The sequence below is a fragment of the Hyperolius riggenbachi genome, chromosome 8 (genome assembly GCF_040937935.1).
Source record: "Hyperolius riggenbachi isolate aHypRig1 chromosome 8, aHypRig1.pri, whole genome shotgun sequence".
Taxonomy (NCBI): Eukaryota; Metazoa; Chordata; class Amphibia; order Anura; family Hyperoliidae; genus Hyperolius; species Hyperolius riggenbachi.
In genome coordinates, this window is record NC_090653.1 from 241638776 (window position 1) to 241648352 (window position 9577).

Genomic DNA, 9577 nt, shown 5'->3' on the forward strand with positions numbered 1-9577 from the left:
TTTCCCCCTCCCTGTTTTTAATCATCACTTCAGGTTTGTTTACAGTCATATGTGCAGGGTGCATCACACACAAATATGGATGGTTTTAGCACCTCCTTGCCATGATCCCAGTTTTTGCATGCTTCATGGCCTTATCCCACACACACAATTAGTGGTTGCTACAAATTGTTCACATATCCACCCATGTACTAATTTTGCACTTTTCAGGGCCCATCCAGAGTCCCAAATTTTACATATGTTTTTAGCACACACTTGCTCATCACATTATGCCCCCTGTTTAAGTGTTACACTTTGCACGTATGGCCGCCTATGAAGCTGCAATTACAAAATATGCCACAAGATGGCAGCACATCTTCCCAGACGACGGGGTGGCCCGAGATGCAATTGTTGCCTGGGTAACCTAATCTAAGTGTTTCCCCATACAGGCCACCGTCGCTGGGGAATACCTGACGTCATCCGCCTCGGGCCGCTTCTGCTGTACGCAGCCGAGGCGGAAGGACCAGTGATGGTAGAGGGGCGGGACCTTCAGCGGTAGAACGCCGCACGCCGCCTAGTAAAAGTATTTAGGCTGCTTGTCCCATATCCTCATTTGCAGCCTCCGTAGAAGCGCATAGCGCGAAACGGCCGTCAGGCTCTTCCTCCCTCTGCACCCACCAGCACGCCACCATCATCCACCAAGGGGTACGTGTCTTCACCATTATGTCTTCATGCCTGCATGTATACGCACTTTGATGTTTTGCTGACCTAAATAAACGTGACTTACAGCAGTGCCGGCGCTTCATCCCTCTCCTTCTACATACAGACTTTCTGTTGCCTGAGCACGCATGGTGTCACCAGACTGTACCTGACTGTGTGGTATGAGCTGCCTCCCCCTCTCCCTCCATCCCAATAGAAGTTTGTTGTCTGCAGTGCCATCGTTTTAGCACTTCCTTCTTTGCAAAATTTTTGTTTATGCAACTTAAAAATGGTCCAAATTCCACCTAGGCAGGATTTGATTGATCCTTTTTCAACTTTATATATTTGTCCTTAATCACGCAACTGGGAGTGCTCTGCGCATGCGCACAACGTCAAAAGCGACGTCATACACAGAGCACTCCCGGCTGCAGGTGCGCAATCAAGGATGCACACCTCTGCATCAGCGCCTGCACACTACTGTTCAAATCAGAAAAGGCTGAGGGGGGCTTTCAGGTGACAGTGGAGGGAGGTGGACAATTAAGGGGATTAAGGGTGGGCATGAGGACTGCTTCACAATACATGCCTGCTTCCTAAGTTTTGAGTTGCATAGGTAAAGAGGATCCCACTACTAAGGGAAGTATCTCATTTTATTTTATTTTTTTTATTTTTTTTTTTTAGATAAAACTGAATTTCTCATGTGCCACAAGCATACAGTCTGCGGACCAGTCAGTGGAGTGGATCTTACAAAGGATAATAACTAGAGCTGCTCAATATGGAGGCATGCACATGTCCAATATTGATTGGCCAGTTTTACCACTTTCATGTAGTATGACAACTTACCTACACAATCTGTTCAAACTTTTGGACGCATGGGGCGGAGTCAGCAGTGCACTTTTAAGTACTGTATTGTGAATGAGGCTAATCTGTGGGCATGGTCACGTTTTCACATTTTGTTTTAAAAGCTAAGTTAATGGTTGCAGCTGGTTATTTCATACCTGTCTGGTGTTTTCTATTAGCAACCTTTCTGAACAGTCTGTGTATGCAGCTCCAGCGTGTTACTTTTATTTAAACGCCTTGAAAAGCTTCTTGTGTGAAGTGACACATGGGCAACACACTAGAGATTCTGGACTGAGCTGAGGTCTCATCATTAAAGCACAGGTGTCAAACTCCAGGCATGGAAAGCCAGATCCATGCTAGTGATTAGTATGGACTGAGAAAGAGGAATGTGTTCGACCTTATGGACTACACCTTTCCTGATTCAGACCCATCAGTTAATTTGAGCTGTATCAGAAATGTGTGAGGACCTCTGCCCTTGAAGGACCGGTTTGACATCCCTGCATTAAAGGGACTCCCGAGGAGTGCCCGAATTTAAAAGAATACACTTACCTGGAGCTTCTTACAGCTCAGGGTAGGCGGCAAGGTCCCACAGCGTCCTCCTGGCTCATCTCCTTCAGCCTCCGCCGGCCCCCCGTTATTGGCGACACCTGGGCCTGGTGTCGGCCGGGTCTTCATGGTCAATGACGCAATGCGTCATCACGCCGGCCGCTCCGCGTCATCACAGCGGCCGCCGTGACAGGTCTGCGCATGCGCGGCCACCGTGATGACGCATTGCATCATTAACCAGGAAGACCCGGCTGACACCAGGCCCGGGTGACGCCGATAACGGGGGGCTGGGGGAGGCTGAAGGTGACGAGCCAGGAGGACGCTGCAGGACCTCTCCTCCTAAGGTGAGCTGGAAGAAGCCCCAGGTAAGTGTATTCTTTTAAATTCGTCACTCCTCAGAGTTCCTTTAAAGGAATGGACACCCACAGAAGAAGGTACGGGCAAGTACAGACAGCCCATCATTGCCTTCTTTTGTACGGACTGTCTGTCTAAAGACGGACAGTTGTGAACCCTTCTCGGTTCCCACTTGAGCCAGACCACGTGCAGCCAGTGGGAGCAGACATTGTAGTGTCCACTCTGATGGTCCCAGCTGTAGCCTGAGGCTACATCCATAGGCCATATGCCTGCCCGGTATTATCGAGGTCTGCACAAAAGTGCAGCCCACTTACCACAACTGATCTCAGGGATCTGTTGTGGAGTGATGTATGTAACAGCTCCCATTTATAAAATAAGCAGAGAACAGACAAAAAGTGTCTGTTTCTTAGCTCAAGTGGGAATACAGCCTAAGGACCTGTACACAGTGCTTGTGTTGCGCTGCCTTTTTATAATCGTATGTGTTTTTTCAATTGCAAAGCCTTTTTAAAAAGAATGAAAACCATGATGAACTGTACACGATGCGATTTTTGAAAATTGCAATCTAAGTGACAGCAGAGTTTTTGAGTGCTGTCTGAAAAATCACACACAAAAAAACGTGATGTGACTGCATTTCGTTTTTTCAAAGTCAAATCCCAGGAGACATTGCAACTTCCTGTTGAAGGACTTTTAGCCAATCACAAATCACAATTAAAACAATTGTAAAAAATTGTTTGTGCTCAGCAGTATCCAGGCCCTAAGGCTTCTTTCACATCTAAAACGCGCGCAGGAGCCGTTATCCTGCACGCGTTATGGCCTGCGGCGTGTCATCGGGATGTTGCGGTGCAACGCAGTCAATGGCGGTAGTTATCCATTTACCCGACGGGAAACACCGGCGCCGGATGATTAAAAGCTCCCGGGTGCGTCGAACCGCAAAGCACCAAAACGCAGTGTCAGATGTAAAGTTAAAATTAAAGTCTATGGATTTTCATTTTACCTTGGTTAACGCAAAGCTTTGACTTTGCGTTAAAAAGCAGAAAATGGTCTCGATGTGAAAGAGCCCTAATTAGTGAGTTGCGTTTTACCTTTGCCACCACCAGTATACACAAATTTCCCAGAAACTTTTTAGCACTTTTGAGAAACTTTGCTGGACCACTAGATGGCAGTGTTACATACAGAAAGCGATTCACTCTAACTTTGAGAATTTTTTTTCTAGCGTTTATACAATGAAGTCAACACGTGGATTCATACAGTTGTTTGTGAAGAATACTTCTCATACCCATAATCAGCAAAAATCTGGCAGGACATCTAAGGGAATCCTTGCAGAAATGTTCATTCCTATTCAGTTTGATTTGGGGCTGACCTCAGTGTCCAGCTGTAGGGTTCTTTCCCATTTACAACCACAAATAGCTATGGAGATGTGAATGACCTGCAAACTGTGTTTTATAGTTTCAACGTTTCGTGCAGTATGTAAATGCATACCTGAAAATGCATGTAGATAGTTTGCTGTAAGAACCCGAGGGGAATTACCAGCTTTGCTCTATGATGCAACAGGACTCTAGCACAGCACTGATTAATTCATACCCCTGCATACAGTGTTATATTTTCTGACTGTACTAGAATTAGGGGAGCTTCAGAAGCATTAATATTCACTCTTAGTAAAATGCGACTCTGGTGGGACTCGAACCCACAACCTTTGAATGTCTTCAATCACTCATGCTAGAAGTCCAATGCGCTATCCATTGCGCCACAGAGCCACTCAGAGTGCTGTTAATGAAAGCAGTATGATGTAACTAAACCACATAGAGCTTTCAGTTCTTGCTTTGTAATACAGCTCTTGAGCTGTTGGAAACTTCTCACCAAGCTACAAACTTTGCCTGAATTGCGGCTGTTTAAAGTGGGCTGAGCACATCTCTTCTGAGAAAGATTTAAAATGAATCTCCCCTTACAGGGAGGTTCATAACTGATGTTTGCTTAGCAGTGGGCATTGAATTTACTTATCTACAGGGAAGTAACCCCAGGCATACACGTACCACGTGCTGGAAATCTAGATTTTTTTCAGCTTCTTTTCCATGGGCAGTTGATAGGCAGTGAAATGCCTCTCAAAATCTCACCACGTCTCACTGCTGCCTGGTAACTGCTTGCTGAGCACACAGCTCAACAGTCCATGAAAAAGAGGCATGGACAGTTGAACTGTGTGTTCAGCAAGTAGTTACCAGGCAGCAGTGGGCAGTTATCAGGCAGCAGCAGTTTGAGAGGCATTTCACTGCCTATCAACTGTCCATGGAAAAGAGGTCTAAAGCTGGCCATACACTGGCCCGATTTGCGCCCGTTTTGACAGCAGATTCGATCACTGGGATCGAATCTGCTGCCAATCGTTCACGCTACACGCCGAATTTCGATCCATTTCGTCCGATCCCGTCGATCGCGCCGTGCGGAAAATAACAGTCGATCGCCCGCGGGTAAAGAGCGCATCGCTAGCGGCATTCGAGTGCCCGACGACCGACACAATAGAGCCCGCATACATTACCTGCTCCGCCGGCGCGACTCCAGTCTCCCGGTCACCGCTGCTCTGTCTGCGCTCTGGTCTCCAGGTCCGGCATGCCTCACTTCTTCTAGCCCGGCAGGAAGTTTAAACAGTAGAGCGCCCTCTACTGTTTAAACTTCCTGCCGGGCTAGAAGAAGTGAGGCATGCCGGACCTGGAGACCAGAGCGCAGACAGAGCAGCGGTGACCGGGAGACTGGAGTCGCGCCGGCGGAGCAGGTAATGTATGCGGGCGGGCGGGGGCAGCAGCACCACCACAACAGATTGTGAACGGTTTCAGGCTGAAATCGGTTCACAATCTGTTTGCTGTAAAGGTAGCCATACGATCCCTCTCTGATCAGATTCGATCAGATAGGGATCTGTCTGTTGGTCGAATCTGATGGCAAATCGACCAGTGTATGGCCACCTTAAGACTCCTTTTCCACAAGCAGTTGACAGGCAGTGAAAAGCCTCTCAAACTCTCACAACTGCTCACTGCTGCCTGGTAAGTTACCAGGCAGCAGCAAGCAGTTGTAAGTGTTGAGGCTTTTCACTGCCTATCACCTGCTCGTGGAAAAGGGGCCTAAGGCCTCTTTTCCACGGACTGTTAAGCTGTGTGCTGTGTCCATGTGTACCAGGGACTGTTGATAGACAGTGAATTGCCTCTCAAACTCTCACAACTTCTTAGTGCTGCCTGGTAACTGCTCAGCATGGCACCACACAGCACCCAATATGCCCCATATGTTTAAAGAGGAGCTGTCAGCCATACTATCTCAGAACCATAACACACACACACACATACACACACACACACACACACACACAAATACAGGTAGATGAATGCTTGCTCTACCTATACAACATATGTATTGTACTGTACACATTTTGATTTTAGTGACTTTTCTACAGTGGAAAAAAGAGAAAATCCTTCTTAGCATTTCTCATCTTAACTGTGGCTATTTTGAAGCCAATCCTGATGTAATTTCCTCCCTTACTATCCTCAGTCTGATTTGCCTGCCCTTCACTATAGAAAGTGCAATGTCTCAGCATGAGAAATATTGGCCAATCAGAGAGGAACAGAGTTGTGGGAGGGGAAAACAGGAGGGAAAGAGGCTTCAGCCAATCAGGCTGCATTAGTTAAGTCTGAGGCGAAGTATAGAAGCAAAAAAGGACAACCCAGCATGCCCTGCAACTTCCTTTTTGTGTAACAAATTTTGCATGTACCAAATTTGGTAAAATAAGGTAAACTGGGGAATGAGCATTTATCAACAAGAAAAGTAATAGTGATTTTAACTTTTGGATTGTCTGGTTAGCATCCTTATTGTTTACCAGATAAAAATAATGAATTGATTTTTTATTTTATTCCCGACAGTTACTCTTTAAGTGACACTGCCTATTTATGTGGTATGCTGCATTTTATTTTTTTCTGTATTAATGGAGAGGGGCTTCAACCAACTTTTTGCTGGGAGGCCTACTTAGACTGTTGTTAAGTTAATGTAAATTTGGCCCCACCCATGACCACACCCACATTCTGGTTCATGGCCTTACCCATTTGCTGGCTGAAGTGCCCAAAAGTGCCCCGGATCTCTTAGGATCCTAGCAACGCCCCTAGCGGACGGACAGTCTATCATCGTAAGGCCTCTTTTCCAAGGGCAGTTGATAGGCAGTGAAATGCCTCTCAAATTCTCACAACTGCTTGCTGCTGCTCGGTAACTGCTCACTGCTGCCTGGCAACTGCTTGCTGAGCACACAGTTCAACTGTCTATAGAACTGAGGCCTAAATGGTCTGAGCTAGTGTTTTGGAGGATGGCGGCATTGGGCTCTATACATAATAAGCAGTTCGGTAAAATCATTTTGGACGGTAGAATAACTCATGCGGTATTTTACACTTTTCTTCCACATTCACTATAGTTTTCCCTCATGAGGCAGAAGTTTGGTAATTTACAGAACAAACATGCCTCAATTCACTAAGCCCTGGTCGGTAAGTGTCACTTACCAGCCTTCTAGCAGGGCAGCAGGCAGGCAGGTAGCTGTGTTTGTGACTCTGAGGTTTTCAGTCCAATGCAGCCTGTCATACCTTTAGATGTGCTGCAGCCACTAGGGGGAGCTCTTCTCTGTGCTACAATACAAATATGCACATCTAAAGGGATGCAGGGATGCCTGCAGGATTGTCAGCTTTCTCTGCTTTGTTACACTGTAAGACCCATGGCATCCTTGTCGCATCCAATCACAGCGAGAAACAGGCTGTGTGGCTCTCCCTATTGGCTGCCTGGCTCTCCCCAAAAGTGGACTGTCAAATCTACCGCACAGAGACAGCATGGGGAGAGGCAATTATCGGCTGCTGTGAGCTGGAGAAAATTACCAAACACTTTTGGCCGGTAAATCACGTATGGAAATCTTTGTGAATTGACATTTCTTGACACTTCCTGAGGTAATTACCGCACAAGTCTGCAATTTACCTCACTAGTTCGGAACTGTGATTTTCTGTGCAGTTTAATTGTAACTTGAGAAGCAGATTGGTAAAATCAGCTGTTTTCAGCATTACTGAATGCCGTAATGCTATGTGAGTAGAGCCCATTGTTGTGTAGGAGTGTAAGTTGGCAGATAGTTGTGTGCTCTTCCACAGAGTGCTCAAGTTTTTTAAGTAAATGAGAACTGATATATAAAAAAATAAAAATAAACCAGATACTTACCTATGGAGAGGGAAGGTGTAAAGCCTAGCCGCATATGGCGGCGGAACGCTGAGACCCACACTGAGGTGCAAGCCTCTGGGTCTCAGCGAAACTCTGATGTCAGTGGAGCGCATGGCGCTACTTCCCTATTGGCCAAGCAGCGGACACGTCTTCAGTACGCGCTTCGCCGCTGTAAACAGAAGCATCATGCGTACCGGCATGTCAGCTGACTTGCTGACACGCCACAGAATGATTGGTTGTTTTGGATTCCGTTACTTTTGATTGTTTAGGCCTAGTATGACAGAAAGGTGAGCGCCCTCAGTCTTCGGCCGTGATAGCCTATGGTGGGCTTGTAGCTGAGATTGCGCTCACACCAAGTGCCTTGTCTTGCTGCAGATTTCTGTCTCTTGACCAAGCTTCTTGCAGATTTGATTCCCGTTGCCGACCCAGATTGCACCTGACTATGTTTCTTCTGATCACCTGTTACTGACCCGGCTTGTACCTGAAGTTAGATCTTGCATCTTTACTGGACTTCCTGTTGCCAACCTCGGATTGTTTAAAGGACCTTGCAAGAACGCTGCCTGCCCTGATCCCGGCCTGTTTTGACTACGCATCTGTATTGTGATTACACTTTCGTCTGGATTGCCTCAGCCCATAGGCCTCAGGTGACTGTTCAAGTGTACTGTGTTTGCATAACCTTGCTGTGTTTGGTGAATGCTATTTGCCAGGTTGTATGCTACATCTACCTGCAGGGTATTGTGGTTTGTTAATAGGCAGGAGTTTACGCAGGTGTTAGGGCTGGGTTATAGGTCAGTCATATGAGCATACAGTCTATAGCAAGTAGCCAGAAAAGCCTGGCAGTTGGCGCTGGGCCCTATAGAGCCTTCCTGCTCCTCTCTCTGTCCTGCCGCCTGTCTTCTGGAGGACTCGGCTTCTGAAAACTTTCGAAGTCCCCTGCGGTGGTGGAGGTCAAAAAAGGTGATCAAGCACGTAACGGAAGTGGACTGGGAAAGCAACAGGAAGGCTCCATAGGACCCAGAGTCTTCCCTCTCTTTAGGTAAGTATCTGGCTTATTTTTTTATATCAATTCCCGTTCACGTTAACCATCTCTAGCAAAAAAAACCTCCACTCTCTGTCAAAATACAAAAAGTACACAAGTAGAGGGTTGCATAATGTACTCACCATTACGCACTTCCTTCACCCATACGTTAGGGGTTCACATTACTGGATCACAAGTATGATGACTTATCATGCAAAAATATCTCACGCTCCTAAGAAAAAAAATTATAAAGAGTTATAAACATTTATATGGAAAAAAATAACAATGAAAATACATACTTTACAATGCAAACACTGGAAGAAATTCCAGTGATGCACATGTATAAGGGCCCGTTTCCACTTGTGGGGTGGGAATCGCCGCGAAAAAATTTGCATGCAGATGTGAATTTCGCATGAGGTTGTATGCGAATTTTCATGCGAATTCGCATACGATTTCGCATAGATGACTATGCGAATTTAACCATGGCAGTGCCTGTGTGCTTTTCCATTGTTTCTATGCAAAATCGTATGCGAATTTGCATGAAAATTCGCATACCAAAACCGCATGCAAATTTCCTATTAAATACATTGCATGCAAACTGCATAGTGGTATGCGAATTCTGATGGCTCTGCAGTGCAAATTTTTTTCTGCACAGAAAAACACTCAAAAATCCTGACAAGTGGAAACAGTCTCATCCACTTGTATTGTCTATGCGAATCTGCATGCAGGAAACGCATGCAGATTTGCTCTAGTGGAAACGGGCCCTAACAGGCACATGACATGCAGATATTTTCAACAAGCGCACTCTTGTGCACTGGCGTGTGCGCAGGATGGAGCCACCTGTCTTCAGGAGAACTTGGCTCCTGAAAACTTTCAAAGTCCCCCACAGTGGGGGGTTCAAAAGGGGATTGAGCGATTAACAGAGGCGACCAG

At 46.3% G+C, this 9577-nt stretch overlaps 1 non-coding gene across 1 annotated transcript; it reads right to left on the reverse strand.

Annotated features, from left to right (window-relative positions):
* Positions 1-4075: 4075 nt before the first annotated feature.
* TRNAR-UCU (transfer RNA arginine (anticodon UCU)) lies at positions 4076-4166 on the reverse strand. Its single transcript is given in 2 exon segments — positions 4076-4111; positions 4130-4166. It is a non-coding gene; the product is annotated as a tRNA-Arg (tRNA).
* Positions 4167-9577: the final 5411 nt, after the last annotated feature.